This window comes from Choloepus didactylus, chromosome 3 (genome assembly GCF_015220235.1).
Source record: "Choloepus didactylus isolate mChoDid1 chromosome 3, mChoDid1.pri, whole genome shotgun sequence".
Classification (NCBI taxonomy): Eukaryota; Metazoa; Chordata; class Mammalia; order Pilosa; family Megalonychidae; genus Choloepus; species Choloepus didactylus.
Genome location: NC_051309.1, coordinates 31,097,285 through 31,118,006, shown reverse-complemented (window position 1 = coordinate 31,118,006; position 20,722 = coordinate 31,097,285).

Below are 20,722 nucleotides of genomic sequence, written 5' to 3'. Positions count from 1 at the left end.
ATACTAAACCAATTAAAAAAGTTTAGGGAAGATATGGCAAAAGAGATGAAGCATATAATGAAAACACTGGGCATATATGAGGTAGAAATTGAAAGTTCAAAAAAACAACTCAGAGAATCTATGGAAATGAAAGGCACAACACAAGATATGAAAGACACAGTGGAGACATACAACATACAACAGCAGACCTCAAGAGGCAGAAGAAAACACTCAGGAACTGGACAACAAGACACCTGGAAGCCTACACACAAAAGAACAAATAGAGAAAAGAATGAAAAAATATGAATGAATGAATGAATGAATGAATGAATTGAATGACAACAAAAAATGCAGGAATGTACATGTCATTGGTGTCCCAGTAGAAGAAGAGAAGGGAAAAGGGGCAGAAGCAATAATAGGGAAAATAATCAATGAAAATTTTCCATCTCTTACGAAAGACATAAAATTACAGATCCAAGAAGCACAGTGTAACCCAAACAGAATAGATAGGAATAGGCCTATGCCAAGACACTTAATAATCAGATTATCAAATGTCAAAGATAAAAGCAAGAATCCTGATAGCAGCAAGAGAAAAGTGATCCATTCCATACAAAGGAAGTTTGATAAGACTATGTGCAGATTTCTCAATAGAAACCATGGAGGCAAGAAGAAAGTGGTGTGATATATTCAAGATACTGAAAGAGAAAAACCACCAAGAATCCTATATCCAGCAAAACTATCCTTCAAATATGAGGGAGAGCTTAAAATATTCTCTGACTAACAGACAATGACAGTTTGTGAACAAGGTATCTGCTCTACAGGAAACACTAAAGGGAGCACTACAGACAGAAACGAAAAGACAGAAGTGAGAGATTTGGGACACAATTTTAGGAGATAGTAGCAGAGCAATGTAAGTACCCTGAACAAAGATGACTGTGAGTATGGTTGAAAGAGGAAGGTTAGGAGCATGTGAGAGACCAGAAGGAAAGAGGAAAGATAAAGACTGGGACTGTATAATTCAGTGAAACCTAGGGTGCTCAATGATTGTGATAAAAGGTGCAAATATGTTTTTACATGAGAGAGAACAAATGAATGTCAACATTGCAAGGTGTTAAAAATAGGGTGGGATTGGGGGAAAACTACAATCAATGCAAACTAGAGACTATAATTAACAGAAACATTGTATTATCCTTTGTTTAATGTAACAAAGGCAATATACTAAAGCTAAATGCATATGGGGAGGACATAGAGGAGGGGTATGGGACTCAGCTTTGGTGATGTTGTCTGACTCTTTATTCCACTTTGGTTTAATGCTATCTTTCCTTTTGTCACTTCCTAACTGTCAAATTATTTTTTTCTTTCTTTTTTTTTTTCTTTTATCTCTACCCTCTTTGACTTTTCCTCCTTCTTTTTGGAAGAAATAGAGATGTCCTTATATAGATGAGTGGTGATGGTGGTGAATACATAAATATGTTACTATACAGGGAACCATTGCTTGTTTACTTAGGATGGAATGTATGGTGTGTGAACAAAACTGTCTTAAAAAATGGGTTGATGAAGAAACCTTGAGGACACTATATTGGGTGAAATAAGACACACATAAGGACAAATATTGCATGTCTCACTAATATGAACTAGTTATAATATGTAAACACACAGACATAAAATATAAGTTATTAGGATATAGAATGGGCTAAAGAATGCGGAACAGTTCCTTATTATTAGCAGAATGTTTAACTAGGGTAAACATAAACATTTGGAAGTGGACAGAGATGATGGCAGCATGTTGTGAGAATAATTAACAGTGCTGAATGGTGTGTGAAGGTGGTGGAAAGGGTAAGCTCAGAGTCACATATGTCACCAGAAGGAAATTTGGAGGTTAAAATATGGGAATGTATAAAAATGTGAATCTTGTGGTGGACAATGTCTGTGTTTAACTGTACAGATATTAGAAATCTCTCTCATGAACTGGAACAAATGTATGACACTATAACTAAAAGTTAATAATAGAGAAGCATGTAGGAAAAAATATACCTATTGCAAACTATATGCTACAGTTAGTAGTATTTAACCTTCTTTCATCAATAGTAACAAATGTACTATATGAATCAATAATGGTGGGGGGGTAGTTAGGGGCATGGGAGGATTTGAGTTTCCTTTTTGTCTGTATTTCTTTTCTGGAGTAATGAAAATGTTCTAAAAATTGAAAAAAATAATTGTGGTAATGGATGCACAGCTGTATGACGGTACCATGTGCAACTGATTGCACAGCTTGGATCTTTGGATAATTGTATGGTTTGTGAGCAATCTCAATTAAAAAAGAAAAGAAAAGAAAAGAAGAAAACACCAAAAAAAAAAAAAAAAAGAAAAATGACCTGGAGCAAAGGCTTACCTGCTTTCAGTCTACAGTGGAGTACTTGGGAGGAAGGAAGTCTATTTCATAGGGATATTTCATAGGGAGTATAGTGGGAGTTTTAATTCCTGTAAAAGGGAAGTTACTAAGACCATGAGCAATCACAAGAGCAGGACAAAGGCTCAGAGAAGAGGAAAAGTACCCTGGAATTTGCATTGGCCTTGGGCTGATCTTGTTCATATGAAGCCTAAACTCTGAAGGTTAGGACCAGTCAACACAGAGCCAATTTGCAATGCCTGTGAAAAGTGCTTTTTACATTGGTTTGCTTGCTTTTATAAGCACTTGGCACTCAAGGAAATCTCTGTCATACGATTAACTGGATACAAACCATTCAGGGACTAAGCCCAGTGAAACACTTTAAGATATTAAAGTGAACAGTGTGAAACAAAAAATTACATGATCAATAAAGAAATAGGAAATGATGGCCATTCTAAACACAAGGAAAAAAGAAAACAGAAAAAGAAAAAAACAGAAACAATCAATGTAGAACACCAGATTTGCACATACCAGACAAAAACTTAAAAAAAAAAAAAAAAACAAAACACAATATACTCAAGAAGATAAAGAAAACCACAGAGAAAGAACTAAAGGATATGAGGAAAACAAGGAATGAATATGAAAATCTCAGTAAAGGGAGAGAAGTTTCAAAAGGAATTTAGAGAGGAACCAAACAGAAATACTGGAGTTGGAGACAACAATAACTGAAAGGAAAAAGTTCCCTAGAAGGTTTCAATAGCATTTGAAACTGGCAGAAGAAAGTATCAGTGAACTCAATGACAGGACAATTGAAAGGATTCAAGATGAGGAGCTGAAAGAAAAAAGAATGAGTAAAAAGTAACAGAGCCTAAGTGACCTGACCAAGGATACCAATATATGCATTATGGAAGTCCTAGAAGGAGAAAAAACAGGGAAAAGCAGAAGGAATATTCAAAGAAATAATGGCAGAAAATTTCCCCGATTTAACCAAAGACATGAATATACACATTCATGGAGCTCAAAAGGCCCAACATAGGATAAACTTAGAGAACTACACTGAGTATATAGTAGTCCAACTGTCGAGTGCCAAGAACAAGGACAGAATTCTGAAAGCTGCAAGAGAAAAGCAATGTGATATAAACAAGGTAGTCCCAATAAGATTAAGTTCCAATTTCTCATCAGAAACCATAATGGTAAGAATGCAGAGGGAAGAAACATTGCAAGTGCTGAAAGAACATTGCAACCAAGAACCTTAAACCCAGTGAAGCTGTCTTTCAAAATAAGGGAGAGATTAAGCCTTTCCCAGATAAACAAAAGGTGAAAGAATTCATCACCACTAGTCCAGCCTTGTGAGCAAGGCTAAAGCCAATTCTTCAGACTGAGAAGAAAGGACACCAGACAGTGGGTTGATGTGGCATAGGAAATAAAGACCTTTAGTAAAACCAACCATACAAGTTAAGTATAAATGCTAGTAGTATTGTATTGTAGTTTTTGGTATTTAGCACCATAATTTACAGGTTCTAAAATGCAAATGCACAAAAAGTAATGATGAATCTATAGTTTTGCACATATACCATATATGGATATAATTTGTAACAAGTACAGCAAAATGGTGGGGAAATGGAGGAATATCAGAGCATGGTATGTGTATTGTATTGAAGTTAAGTTGTTATCAAATCAAATGTGATTGTTATAGATTTAGGATCTTATACTTAAGCTCCATAGTAACCAGAAAGAAAACATATGAAAAATATATACTGAAAGAAATGAGAAGGTATTCACCATAGTACAATTTGAGAAATCAAATAAATATGAAATTAGGCATTAATAGAAGAATGGAGGGGCAAAAATGTGGATAAGATTTACAAAGACCATGCAGAAAAATGGCAGAAAATCCTTCATCATTGGTAAATGGATTAAACTCTATAGTCAAAAGGCAGAGATTAGCTGAATGGATAAGAAAGCATGACCCAGCTATAGGTAGTTTGCAAGAGAATCACCTTATATTCATAGACACAAGTAAGTTAACAGTAAAAGGATGGTAAAACAATATATACTGTGCAAATATTAACCAAAAGAGAGCTGTAATAGGAATATGAATATTTGGCAAAATAGACTTTAAGTCAAATATGGTTGTAAGGGAAAATATCTCTATATAATGATAATGGTGTCAATTCAGGAAGAAGACAGAATTATTATTACTATATATACATCTAATGGAAGCTCCCCACAATGTATAAAGCAAATATTGACAGATTTGAAGGGGGAAATAGATGGTTCTACATTAATAGCAGGGGATTTCAGTACACCACTTTCAATAATGGATAGACCCCCTAGACAAATGTCCTTAAGGAAATAGAAGACTTGAACAACACTATAACCATAAAGAAGAAAGAAGAGTGAGGAAAAAAAAAAAGGTTAGAACACAGATAAATGAAATAGAGGATAAAAAATACAGTAGAAAGAATAAATGAAATGAAAAGTTGGTCCTTCAAAAAGATCAAGAAAATTGACAAAATTTTAGCTAGACTGACAAAAAAAAAAAGAGGATAGAAATAACTAAAATAAAAAATGAAAGGGATGGCATTAATACTAACCCAATAGAAATAAAAAGAATTATAGAATACTATGAACAGCTGCACAGCAAATATTAGATAACCTAGATGAAATGGACAAATTTCTAGAAACACAAAACTACCTACACTGACTTAAGAAGAAATAGAAGATATCAACAGATCATTAACAAGAAGGGAGATTGAATTGGTAATCAAAAATCTCCCATAAAAGAAAAGCCCAGCTTCATTGGTGAATTTTACCAAATATCCTGAGAATTAAAGCAATCCTGTTCAAACTCTTCAAAAAAATTAGAGGAGAGAATACTCCCTAACTCGTTATATGAGGCCTGAATCATGCTAATAACAAAGCCAGATAATGATACCACAAGAAAAAAAATTCAGATGAATATCCATTATGATTACAGAAATAAAAATCCCCAACAAAATACTATCAAACCAAATCCCACAGCATATTAAAAGAATTATACACTGTGATCAAGTGGGATTTATTCCAAGTATGCAAGGGTAATTTGCCATTAAAAAAATAAAATGTAAAATACAACTTAATATAACAAAGGGGTTAAAAAAAAGCACAATTATTTAAAGTGATGATGAAAAGGAATTTGGCAAAATCTAGCACCCCTTCTTGATAAAACACTCAGAAACTAGGAACAGAAGGAAATTCCCTCAACACGATAAGGGGCATATATGAAGCACCACAGCTGACATCATACTCAATATTGAAAGACTGAAAGCTTTCCCTCTAAGATCAGGAACAAAGCAAGGAGGTCCACTGTCACCACTGCTAGTCAGCTTTGTCCTAGAAGTTCTAGCCAGAGCAATTAGGCAAGCAAAAGAAATGAAAAATTCAGAATTGGAAAGGAGAAAGTAAAATGTTTTTTATTAGTAGATGATATGATCTTGTTTTAGTTTCCTAGGCTGCTCCATGCACGAAATGGGTGGCATGAACAATGGGAATTTATTAGCTTACAATTTTGAGGTTGTGAAAATATCTAAATCAAAGTGAGGCTTTCTTCCTGAAGACCAATTTCCAGTGATCCTTGGATCCTCTGTCACATGGCTAGGCACATGGTGGCACCTTCTGGTCTCTTCCTTCAGTGTTCCACTTCAGCTTCCTTGCTTTCTATGGCTTTCTCTTTCTCTTTCTCTCTCTCTGAATTCTTTCTGTTTTTAAAGGACCCCAGTAATACGATTGAGACCCATCCTGAAGGAGGTGAGTCACACCTTAACTGAAGTAGCCTTATCAAAAGAACCTACTTACCATGGGTTTACACCCACAGGAATGGATTAGGTTTAAGAACATGCTTTTCTGGGGCTACAAACAGTTTCAAATCACCACAGATCCTATCTGTATAAAATCTTTAAAAAGCCATAGCAAAGCTTCTAGAGCTAATAAAGGAATTCAGCAAAGTGGTTGGGTGCATGGTCAATATGGATAAATCAGTAGTGTTTCTATACAGTGGTAATGAAAAATCTGAAGAGGAAATCAAGAAAAAAAATCCATTTACAATAACAACTGAAGGAGTCAATTACCTACCTAGAAATTAATTTAACCAAGGATATAAAGACATGTACATAGAAAACCATAAAACATTGCTGAAAAAAAATCAAAGAACAACTAAATAAATGGAAGTTCATGGATTGGAAGACTAAATATTAAGTGTCAATTTTCCCTAAAGCACTTTATAAATTCAATCTAATTCCAGTCAAAACTCTATAGCCTTCTTGCCAGAATGGAAAAGCCAATCATCAAAATTACATGGAAGCATAAGGGGTCCCAAATAATCAAAACTATCTTGAAAAAGAAGAAAGAAGTTGGACTCACCCGTCCTGTTTTTACAATTTTTCAAAAATCTCCAGTGGTCAAAACAGCATGGCACTTGCACAAGGACAGACATATAGACCAAATAATTTGAATTGAGTTCAGAAATAGTCCCTTACATTTATGGTCAGTCAATTTGTGACAAGGGTGCCTGGTCCATTCAATGGGGAAAAACATACTCTCTTCAAAAAATGGTGCTGGGAAAACTGGATATCCATCTGCAAAAGAATCAATGTAGACCCCTACATCACCCAATATATAAAAATTAACTCAAAATGATTTATAAACTTTAATATAATAACCAAAACTATAAAACACTAAAAGAAACTTGAGACTTTTGACCAAAACATGAACAACAACAACAAAAAAAGTAGGACTTTATCAAAATTCAAAACTTTTATGTATCAAAGCACCTTTATTATGATGTTAAAAGACAAGCTACAGAATGAGAGAAAAAATTTGAAAATCACATATCAATAATTGTTTAATATCACGAATATATAAAGAAACCCCACAACTCAACAACAAAAAGACAAACATCACAATTAAAAAGTGGGCAAAAGACTTGAATAGACAGACATCTCTCCAAAGAATATATACAAATGGCCAAAAGCACATGGAAATATGAAATATGCTCAGCATCATTAGCCATTATGAAAATTCAAATCAAAACCACTGTGAAATACCATTTCATACATACTAGAATGCTACTATTACAAAAAAGGAAAATATGTATTGAAGAGAAAAATCGGTTTTCATTCTTGATGGGAAGTAAAATGATGTAGTCACCGTGGAAGAGAGTTTGCCAATTCCTCAGAAATTTAAGTTTAGAATTGCCATATTACCCATCAATCCCACTTCAGATACATACCCAAAAGAATTGAAAGCAGGAAATCAAACTGATATTTGCACACCAATATTTATAGCAGCATTATTCATAATTTCCAATTGTCCATGAACAGATGAATGGATAAACCAAATAGGTATATGTATACAATGGTTTATTATTCAGCAGTAAAAGAATGACATTCTCATACATGTGGCAACATGGATGAACCTCTAAGACAAGTTGAGTGAAATAAGTTAGACAAAAAAGGACAAATATTGATGATCTCATTACTCTGAAATAATTAGAATAAACAAATTCATAGTCAGAAACTAGAATACCATTTATCAGGGCTGGGGTGGGAGTGGGAATATGGAGTTCATTCTTAATTGGTACAGAGTTTCAGTTTATGGTGTTGGAAGAGTTTTGGTAATAGTTGATGATATTGGTAGCACAACAATGTGAAAGTAATTAACACCACCAAATTATATATTTGAATGTGGTTATAAGGTGAGATTTTAGGTTGTGTATTTTTTTACTAGAATAAAAATTAAAAAAAACCAAAAACGTAGGAATATATAACACAAACAGTGAATACTAATGTAAAACATGGACTATTGTTAATAGTATAAATACAATAATATTGTTTCATTAATTGCAACAAAAATTTCATACTAATACCAAGTGTTAATAGTAGGGAAAACTGTGTGTGTATGTGTGTGTGTGTGTGTGTGTGTGTGTGTGTGTTTATGGGGATTATATGGAAACTCTATTTTCTGCATGATTTTCCTGTAAACCTACAACTTCACTAATAAAAATAGTATGTTGAACATTGCTATTACAGTCAATATCAATTGGACACTTACGTAATGACAGTATATGACACTATTAATTGGAATTCAAAATATAGAAATGGTAACTAGTAATTTATTTAAGAGAAAGTATCTTCTTTTTTAGGTGTATGTTACTTAGATTGCTAATTGCATGGTTGAAAGCTAAAGTAAAATATGTGCTGAATCATTGGCAGGTAAGATTATGGAAAGAAAGAAAGGATTTGTTTTCACATGTTCCTAAAACCTTAAAGTGGCATTCTATAATTTAGCCATATTATTATTGCAAAGGTTTTTAAAATTCTCTTCATTTTCATCATATATACAGTAGATGAAAGGAACATTATATTTATTCTATAGTTCTGGCACTCCCATAATTAATACAAAAATGGAAAAGGCATTTTGAAGAGAATTATCTTCAAAAATATCACAAATATCAAGAAATTTCTTTATTAATTAAACACTTATCTGTGGGTACACATAACATATATATATTTTTTTCACTTACCACACATTATATTTTCATCAGGTATATTTAGTATAGAGTTGAAATGAGACTCTTTGTGACTCTGGACTCAATCATTCTTACTTTAGTTAGAGAGGGCTTTCAGAAAGCAAAGCCTGTCCATCTAAGTTTCTCATTTGGTGAGAAATAGAAGGATGAAAGAAAATTGTGAGATGAAAAAATAAATACAGTAGTGAAATTATCATTTTTTTACATCATCATGTTCAAGAATATATAAATAACCCCTTAATGGAGCATATCTACTGAATGGGGGAAAGATCTTAGATTCTTTGATATTCCAAATCATGAGTGAATATCTCAATTAAAAATCCATGTTTATTAATTATTGGATATATCAGATTCCTGGTGTCTTTTAAGAGGTCAGTTTAGGAAAGAAACTTTGTAAATATTCTACAGTTTTAAAAAATTCTAATCTACTCCCAACTAATACATATGGAAATAGCTTTTATGGGCAATTAATTGACCACTACTAGCTACAGTTTAAAATATATAATTTTATTTTTTATAACTTTCTATCTAAACTAGTTAATTTAATGATACTCACTTGTTTTTGCTTTGAGTGATAACAATGAAAAAAATTGGAAAGCAATCACTGCGTAAGTCATATGCAATTAGTCATCTTTCCATGCTTTCTCTGTCTCCCACTCTTTCTCTTTCTCATCTGTCTGTATGTGGTTGTAAGCACTGGAATATGATGGAAGAAACGAACAATTCGCTAGGAACAATAGGACTTTTTGATTGAAAACACTGTACTTAACACCTTGAAGTTTGTATCCTTTGAAATGTAGATAATGTAAAATGAATATGCTCCAGTGTTTATATTAAATGTTACGTTTTCACTTTCAGAGAGGAAACCAAGCAGAAAGAGTCTCTGGAAAAAGCTGTCTTTTGCTTTAAATATATACAAAAACAAGCCCGAATTAATCATGAGTGGTTACATCAGCCACTGCCATTATCATGATTAACTATCATTAAAGCCATCACTGAAATGAATAAGCTCCTAGTTAAAAGGGGCACTATTTTCTTTCTGTTAAATGACAAGAAAAAAAATCAATTTGAAATGATATGTTTCCCTATTTCTAACTGCAAGCTAGCACATTTACAAAATATTTTATTGCTAAGATAATTGTTACTAAACTAAACAATGTTTCAAGACAGAATGCTTTCATTATTCCCTGCAATTCTCATTTCCTTTTCTATCTTTCTCAAATCATACTTCAATTTTTGCTCATTCTGAATCTTCATTGTATGTCATTTATAAATATATCTACCTCACTGGTTTCCAAATGCCTCTTTTCTCCTTTTGTTTTGCCATCAAAATATATAACAGAAGCACATCTTTCACATAAAGATGTGTTTTCTTGAAATCTTTATTAAATCTTCATTGTATCAAAGAGACTGTATAGTTCAACAATGTATTCTCTTTTATATTTTACTTGCTACAGTAATTTAGGGATGTATTGATGTTACTATTATATCGAGCATTGCTATCCTTTAAATTTAAAATTGCTCAGTTAGAGTTGATTTTTCCTGTCTTGGCATTCTTAAATCATTTTCAATAGTGAGTAATTATCATGGTAAGAGATTTGCTAAATATTAGAGAAAATAAAAGAACACCTAGTGATAAATTATTTACTTATTTTTTTCTCTTATTGGAAAAACACCCATACTATTCCCATCCGCACCTGATTCCCACATATACATTCCATCAAGCTAACTATTCAACACAAAATTGGAAGGCATGTTTATATTTCTAATGATTATTTTTTTATACTTGCATGTCTTTTTTCCTTTATACTTTGAGTTCAGGTTTTTGATACTCCCTGCCTTTATAAGGATATGCTAAGTTTTTTCATTCTGTTTTTCTTTTTAACCACTACTTTATTTTATTGATGTTATTCTATTATTTGAGTTTTTGATGAATCTTTTACACTTACATTTAAATCTCTTTAGATTATTTTATTAACTTGATTTTGACAGCACTAAATTCAATTTCTATTTGTGGAATTTATTGGATACCCATTAGGATTTATTTCCTTCATTTGTCTTTCTCTCTCTCTCTTCTCTCTGTCTCTGTATCTCTGTCTGTCTCTCTTTTTCTCATTTATTATTTCTGGGTAAAACTTCTGACTAATAGTTTGGCAGTTTCCTTCTATTTAGCACATTTGGGGCTCTATCTTGTATCAGGTCTTATAAGCCAGCTCAGAATGTTTACCCAATTATTATATTAGGGAAATCAAAGGTATAGTAATCTATAGTAATCAAAACTTTGTCCAAATCTTGGTCCCTGGGCTGTGGTTGCATTCTCTTGCTTCATTTGATATAAGGCTTAGTGCCAAACAATTTTGTTTAGCACATTTTCTGTTAAATTCTTTATAAAAGCAGGCAGGATCCCAAGTTGAAATCCTGTTATGTAAGAGAAGTGGAACAGCACTGGCTCATATTATTTCTATGAGCTAAACTTCCTCCCAGTTTTATTGGCTGCTCTGGACATAGAGTTAATAGGAGACATGGCTTCAGCCCTCTTTACCACTTTGAGTTTGTTCTTTTTTCTCTTTTCTTTTTCTTGTTTAACCATAAGACTGTGATTTTCAGTTATGTTTCTTATAATTTATTTCTTATTGTTATATTTTATCTCTCACTGCTATGTGTTCAGAGCCAAGGGAAATATTGTAAGCGTGAACATCAACGCCATCTCTACTAAAACTATAGTGATATTTCCAACAGTAAGCTGTGGAGTTGGGAATAAAGTGTCTTAATGGGAGCATTATACCTGGGGAGATGTGGGAGGTAGCATTTGTTCTGTTACATTACAGCACAAGAAATAGTTTAGTCTCAAAACTAATAGGCCAGATTTGGTCTGAAGAAAAAAAGAGAAGTACAGAATACCTAATATGTCTCTAACAATCTCCTTTTGCACTATATCCAGTAGGTCACCCTCCTTTTCTATTTTTATTCTTGCTAACTTTTTTTAGAGTCAAATAATGAGTTTGCCAATTGCTATAGTAGATTGGAAGATGTGATCACCAGTGACCCAAGGGAGGGTCACTCCTTTATCTTTGTTTCATAAATTATATTGAACATCCATCAGACCAAGAACTTTGGCCTCTACTAAAATCTGCTGGATTTGAACTATTGGATTGAAGCAAAGGAAAGGTTTTGTTTCTAATTATCAAGGATCTTTGCTATTCTGTTCCACAGAGACTTAATTTTCTTACTTTATCTTCACTCTTGTCATTTTTTAATCACAGTTCTGGCATTGAACCACATTAAAAAAATTACACTTCAAAACTTCAGGTATTGAAGCAAAAAGTTAAGTCAACATTTATTCTTATTTATTTGATCTTTCTGCCCCAAACTCATTTTTATTAATATATTTGTGATCTAATTAAAATCTCTTCCTGTCTATCTATCTTTGTTATTAGACAAGAGAAATGTAGTATGTTACACTATATTTCAAATCAGTACAAACACATTAGGATGACTGGCATAAAATATTAAACAGCAGGGAATTTATACTGTAGAAAGAGACTAAGAAATAGATGTAAGTCCTATATCAATGGGTGAAAGTTAGACCAAAATCTTAATTTTGTCATTTCTGAACTAGGCTGAAACAATAAGCACTTATTCGTGGTCTAAATGTTCCTTAGGATGTAGAAACAAAGCAGAGTAAAATTTCTCATTTTCTGTCCTTTTCATGAATTAAACTTACAAGGTTTAGAATCCAGTGTTGTTTAGTAATAGAAGCCAATCTATACCTTTCCAAGACAGAGAAAGCTTTTGCTACATTTCTTTAAACAGAGCCACCTCAGGCTGTCTACCAGAGGCCTTTCCAGTGGAGATGAGTGTGAAGATGAAGGATGATAGTGAAGGGAGCTCTCCCAGAGAGAAGTACATCTGAAACAGCCATGTAGTAGAAAATAGCAAAAGAAACAAAGTGAGAGAGAATGAAAGAAAGCCTATTATCCTTTTACATATTAACCCTGTTAGAGCAGTAAGAAATATTACTCCATGTTGGTTAAAATCCCCATCCTCTGGATTATTGCCCAATAGAACTCAACTCATGTCTATCCTTCCTTCTACAATGCGAATTCTGAAAAGGAAAATTTCTTCCATGTTTCTTCAGTTGGCCAATCTGCCATGGCTAACACTGCCTGGCTAGTAGGCAGTGATAAAATACATATATAATTCTTGAATGAATGTCTACATTATCAAGTTATTTCTAATAATCCTTTTTAAAAGTCTTACTCCCTTAACTCACTTTTTTTTTTCATTACTACTTTGGTAACATAAGGCCACAGAATACAGCAACCTAAGATACTGTCTTATATATCTTATGGTTACTTTAGCAACATAGTATAAATTATTTTGAAGTTCCTTTAAAAACTCTATGATAATGACTATCACTTTTCTTAGCTTTCCAATAATCTCCTTGAAGTTAAAAGTATTATCTTTCTATTTCGTGTTCTGCATCTGGTAACTTCTCAATAAATTTTATTAATATTAATTAATACAACAAAGTTTAAGTCAACAAAACTTCATTTTTTTTTTTAAATAAACACTTGTTTCTTAATGACATTTACTTTGGCCTATGTTGAACACATATATCTTCTATTATTTTGCACGGTAGTTAAAAGCAGGGAATTTTTTCTTTCAAACTTGTGTCTCTCTCTATACCCAGAAACACACTTACTTGTTTGAATCAGTTTTTGCTAAGTAAATGTATGAAATCATTAAAGAAAGGAAGAATGACTGGTCTGACATCTTTCAATATCAAGATCTCTGTTGACTACAGCTCTATCACTGTAACTGTGGTATATAGTTTGTGAAATGATTATGCTTGTGTATGCTTTCTTCATGGAAAACTATCTCAAGAAAAAAATTGATGAATCAACTGAAACTTCCTTGGAATGATTTTTTAGTGAGGTTCAGACCATGCAAACAATTTCATAAAGATTCTTTTAAATTCTAAGATGGAAAACAAAATTATTAGTTAATTGCTACATATTTATAACAGCTAGTATATTAGATTGAAGTCAGATTCTTTAAAAGGTAGAATTATAATAATGTTCTATTTGTACAATTTATAGTATACTGTATCCTTTATGAGATCTGCATGCACAGTGTATTTATACTGCATTTTAGGACCTTGAGTTTAATTTTATTATTTTGCACAGTGATTGAAGTTTATAACCATAACTTTGTTTAATACTGTTTTATATTTACCCATACAGAAATCTTTGAACCAGAGCATTATAATTTCTATAGAGAACAGTTACTCATGTGACAAAGGACAGATACAGTAGAAGGGATAATAGGCTGGTGTACACTGTGCATAACTCAAAGTGACTGCCTCTCAGCAGAGGCAGTGTTGGGCTCACCCTACACATTGACCAAGAAAAGGCAGTGTCCATTAAAATCAGAGACAGAGAATTAAAAGATTTGAGGGAGCAGTTTCATTCAAGCCCAGTTGATCATATTAACATGACCAATAAAAGAGATGAGAACAATTTTGGGGGGAAGTGGGGGGCTCTGACAGTCAGCAAAAAATAAAGCAAGGACTATCCTGGGAAACTGCTAAGTGGCTTGCTGAAGTGATGGTAGCTATCTGTATTGTCTGCTAGTCTATTTTTAGGTGAGTGGACTTAGCTTGATAATCAGGTTAAGATTTAGTTGAGGCATGCATGTAATATTCTGAAAGAGATACGTCTTTTCTGAGATTTTTCAACCCTTAAATATTTGATTGAAGAACACTGAAACCTTTTTGAGAACTAGAAACATTTAAAATAAAAACCTGCAAATGGAAATTCATCTGCCAATAAATGTAAATGATATAGCTTTACGTTCATTGTGTGTGTGTTTATAGAAACGTTAATTTGAGATAATCTATGATTAGACTACACCTTTGGATATTAATTAAATATGACACATTTGTATATGGAAACAATAATGATGAATTTTTCTTTTTTTGCATTAATCATTCATAATTCCTCAAGTTCTTGTTGTTATATTAGTGATCTTCAGACTAAGATTAAATCACAATTACTAATTTGTGTGGGCATATTAGTACAATAACTGACCAGGCTGACATTCAACCAGAATGCTTTACTGGGACTATACCAACTGATTATGGCTTACCTCCATTCAGACTGGTTGATGATCTGGCTGATATTGCTCAATATTCGATATCATCTTTCACCAGACAATATTAGGAAAAGGTAGGATGTCCAAATATTTTCACTAAGGAGGTTAATATTAAAGTCAATGAAAGTGTGAAAAATCAGTAGACATGTCAAAACCAAAGTTAACGGCAGATACATTTGATCTGTAGAAATACTGTATCCTCAGACTATATTACTCCAGCATTTATCCCAACACATCTCTCTTAGAATAAAATATCACTTAGCTCTATCTAAATAAATCTTGTGTTTTTAAATCATTCATCTTATCCTGTTTTCCCTTTTGTATCCCTGGCTACTTCTAAGTACTGTATCTTCATTAGTAGTCAAATATTAAATATTTGAGTCTACACTAAAAAGAATGTATTTTAATTACAGAGTCCTCATTAATTGGATTAAGAAGAGTTGGTATTTTATCAGAACGTTTGTAGAAAATTGCTGTTTTTCTTAATTTGTTTTTAACATTTCTATTGAAATAAACAGCAAAAAGTGACATCATATTATATATATAATCAGTTATTTTTCTTAACTTTTTATTTTGAATTACTATTCAAGCTTTCAGGATAGTTGCATAAAAAGAAATACAAACTTCATACAGAGAACTCCAACATACTCCATCCCACCACCCAGATACCCAGATCCACCCCAATATATTATTTTTCCACCTTTGCCACATCATTTGTTCCATCTATTTATCATCTTTCTCTTTCTCTCCTGAACATTTGAGAGCAGGTTTTACACATACTCCTTGAACACATATTTCAATGTACATTTACTCTGCACGAGGATATTCAGTTATGTGTAGTAATCAAGTTCAAAAAATTTAACATTGATATAAAGCTTATGTTCCAAATTTAAATTTTTTTATGTCTTAATAATGTCCTTTTGAGGCATTATGTTTTACTCCTCCATTCTTAGATCCAATCCAGTATCATGTGTCAAATTTAATTTTCATTATCAGTTTAGTTTTATTTCTTTCATTTTTTTTTAAATTGTGGAACAACATAAATCTTCCCATCTCAATCTCTCCCAAGTATACCATTCAGTGGGATTAATCACATTCACAGTGTTGCGGTGCTCTTACAACCATCCATTACTAGAACTTACCCTTCACCTCAAGCAGAAACCCTGCATTCATTTTGCTTTAATTCTTCAATTGTCCTTGCCCCCACACCTGGAAATCTATGCTCTACTTTCTGTCTCTTTGAATTTGAATATTCTCTCATATATTATAATATTCTAAATGTATTAGAATATTAAGTGTTTGCATATCTTTCTATTGAGAATATTTGGGAGAAAATTTTAAAATGGAAAATTATCTTTTTGGTTGTTTGTAATACAGCTCTGACTGGGGCTCAAATTTAACTTCCTAAATCATTAACAATCTTTTACTTTGGTACCAACTTATTCTCTCTTGCAGCTTTCAGAATTCTGTATCTTTGACATTCAATAGTTTGGTTATAACATGGTACAATATACTCCTGTTTGGATTTTGTTGAGCTTGGATGTGTATAGTGATATCTTTTGTTAAATTAGGGAAGTTTTTAGCCACTATTTCTCTGCTCTTTTCTTTCTTCTTCCCTCCCTTCCTCTCTCCCTCCCTCCTTCTTTTCTTTTCTTTTCTTTTCTTTTCTTTTCTTTCTTTCTTTCTTTCTTTCTTTCTTTCTTTCTTTCTTTCTTTCTTTCTTTTTCTTTCTCTTTCTTTCTTTCCTTCTTTCCTTCTTTCCTTTCTTTCTTTCCTTTTCTTTCTTTCTTTTTCTTTTTCTTTCTTTCTCCTTCCTTCCTTCCTTCCTTCCTTCCCCCCCCCTTTCTTTTCCTTCTGTGTCCCTCAGTCTCTGTTTACTGTTCTTCATGCTTTTTCCCTTCTGCTCCTCAAAATGGATGATTTCAATAGTCTTATCTTGAAATTCACTGATTCTTTCTTGTGTGAAATCAATTTACTTTCTAACTTCTCTAAGGAATTTTACATTTCTGTTACTGTGGTCTTCAGCTCTGTTTGGTTCTTTTTCATAACTTCCATCTCTCTGTTGTCTTTACATTCATCTGTTGTTTTCCTTTAGTTCTTTGCTGATGTTTTCCTTTAGCCTTCAAGCATATTTAGAACCATTTAAAAATATTATCTACAATATCCCATATCTGATCCTCCTCATTGATGATTTATACTGCTTTAATCTTTCCTTTGGCTGGACCATTGCTTTTGATTTCCAAAGAATATTATAATTTACATTCAACATGAGTTCTTTCGGCAGGAGTTTCTTTCTCTCTTTCATTAGTTCATTTGTTCTTTTTTTCATTCTTTCTTTGATAATAGCTGAGGACTGAAAAAAATAAGTTTATCAGTTTAACAAAGGAGTTAATCATTCACTGAAGGAATTTGCACTTTAGAAGAGTCACTTCTTGATATACCCTCTGCCAACTACAAGAGGTATATACCAACTGGGAATTAAATATTGATGGTTTATAATTTGCCACATAGAAGCTACCTTCTCTTACAGAAGGATAATAAAACTAATTTGCCCTTTTTCAGTAGTTATGGTCTCTGCTATTCATTGTAACATGGTTTCTTGATCCAAATGTCTAATCAGCAAGCACACATTCTCTTACTCATATATTCAGTTTTTTCTTCTCAAACTCATGAGAAAAATATATTAGAATATTAAGTGTCTGCATATGTTTCTATTAAGAATATTTGGGAGAACATTTTAGAATGGAAAATTATCCTTTTGGTTGGTTGTAATACAGCTCTGACTGGAAGCAGGGCATGGGAGACATCAATTATTGGTGTTTCTTTTGACCTCTATGATCAGAATAGCTGCCTAAAAGATGCTGATTTTTTTCATGCATTTTTATAATTGCATATGACTTTGATACTAAGTATAACTATGCTCAAAGGCCAAGCTTCATTTGCAGAAATTACAGACTTGTACTGCTGAGAACATAGAGACTGAGTTCATAAATGCACTTCAGCAAATTCTTTTAAGTGGGGCATTTTTTATATGGTCCCTAAGGGTATTAGAATCTTCTACCAGGTAAAATATATGTCCAGAGACTCTGAAATAAGCCTACTCTTGCAGTTGTTAAAATTTGAATGAGAGTTGAAACGTGGTGAATACAGTAATAGAGAAATAGAAAAGTGGGAAAAGAACTAGCTTCCCTGGAGATTCCATATTGACTTTCCATATGACTTAAAAAACTGATGGGTCTGCAATTATAAGAAAAAGCCCTTAGGGACAAAACTCCCCTGTTCTATCAGAGTTTGTGTTTTGATGGATTTAACTGGGACAACTTCTAAATGCTATGCAAAACTAGGTTGAAACAGATAGGTATTAGCCAGTTATTTTAGCTCTAATACATTTTTATGCTTTTTCTGGGGAGGATGCTTGCAGGCCTTGTTGAAAAACTTCATAACAATCTTTAGGCTATTTCATATATTACAGAATTATGGCTTTATCAATTGTATTTCTGCATTCTTTCATTATATCAAGATGTTAAGAAAATCAGTAATGAAGGAATATAAGCCAGCCCAAGCAAATTTCTTTAGATTGATATCAAGTATTTGGAAAAAAAGGAAAAGGTTTGGCTTCTACTAGAGGAATTTATGTAGCTCAATTAATTCAAAGCAGAAATATAATGAAAATGCAATTATCTCTTAAATCATACCTCAGAATTAAAGAGTACTTTTTATCAATAAAACCGAAATTATGAATAATATTAAAGTGCAGTCCATTTATCAGAAGATAATTATTTCAAGGTAACATCATCTTGCTTCCACTTTTTTCATTTTGTTCTTGCTGTACCTGTCTAAATTTATTACAGTTATTCAATTGTTAACATTTTAGATCATGATATATTTTGGTCAAGAATTGTGTGTGTGTGTGTGTGTGTGTGTGTGTGTGTTTCTGGGGGATGTTCATTGCTTGAAATTGGCTTATCCTATATCTTCCTTATTATTGTGGTATCGTTACATATCCTTGGCCTGTTTCCATCATTATTATTCATTTTTGAAGCATGAAAGTTATTCACAGATCTATGATTTCGATGAGCTTTCTGGCAGGTTGGGCTCAGGGCCCGGATCCAGGATAGATGTAACTGTGTAGATAGATGAGATAGATGAATTGTGTAAGTTCATTGAGACATCACTTTTTTTCATCCATAAGTGATATTCAACTGGAGAGTTATATACAATTTGAAGGCAAATATGTTTCTGAAAATATGACTTCCCTGTATAAACCTTCATTTAGATCAGTGCCCTTGACTTTCAGAAACAAGTAGACCATGGGAGCTTCTGCAATTAAAGAATGTTCCAATTCTTATTTATCCAAATAAAATATTTAGGTTTTGCATTTCATCAAGAAGTGTTTATATCTGGATATCTCTGAAGTCAAGATCTAACATCTTCTAGGATTCATCCCTTTGATTTCCAATATTTTTTTCTTTTTTGATTCTTTCCTGTTAAATATAGCATTTGGGATTTTAAGTCATTTATAGTTTCATCAAAATAAGGCTTTTATTGTTTTCTTGTTCTTTTTTGTTGTTGTGTGATTTGCAGGAAAAAGGAAAATGCCAACTTCATAACATGGTCCTCAAATAGGCAGGAATAATTTATATGGTTTAAAGAGTAGAGCTGAATTAAATTAATTTATTTGTGTTTCATTGAAAAAAAATCTATGCCAAAAAGTTTTACACAAAAGTTAAATTGCAAAGGTCATATTCCCTGACAGTAATTCAGCAAATTTCAAAATTAATGATAATGATGTATAAAGACACAGAAATATTGGTAATATCCACAAAAATTTCTTAAATAAATAATGTAACAAAGTGGAAAGACATATATTACATTTATTTGATACTAAACTCACAAGCAAGTGGAGAGAGACATCAAAAAATTTGTGAAAAACAGATGCTTCTATGTTCTAGAATGGAGCTATAAATTAAACATTTTTGGAATAGAGAGTAATAGACTATTTTGAATGGAGGGGCTAGAATCCCCTAATTGTGCTGTTTTACCTGACTTAGAATGATGAATTGGATTTCGATCATTGAGAATATATATGAGGAAATAAAATATGAACTTCTGCATGACTTCCTTTTTTAAAATTTTAACCAATATGAAAAATAAAGTGGAGTTTCTAATTTGCAAATAAATTTGTTTGCATTTATAAAACTGTGTTTTTAAAATATCCACCTAATTGTCTACTGCACCACATAAGCAGCTGTGGTAGGTTGAATTATGCATATATGTTAAAAAAAATGACCAGTTTTTAACCTTAATCTGTGTCCCTGTGGGTGGGAAACCATTTGTAAATAGGACTTTTTGAAGGTGTTATTTTTAGTTAAGGGGTGGCCAACTGAAAATGGGCTCAATCCATTTCCCTGGCTGCCTTGTAAAGTGTAGGAATGGGAAGCCAGGAGCCAGAGAAAGCCTCTGGGAGGAGCCAAAAGACAGGTGTCAGTGGAACCAGAAAAGCAGACACAAGGAGAGAGAGAGCCTCATGTGGCTGGAAGCAGAGATGCAAGCCAAGGAACCTCAAGGAGTGTGGCACAAGAATGTACAGACTCTTGGAAGAAACATTACTTTGCTGATGCCTTGATTTG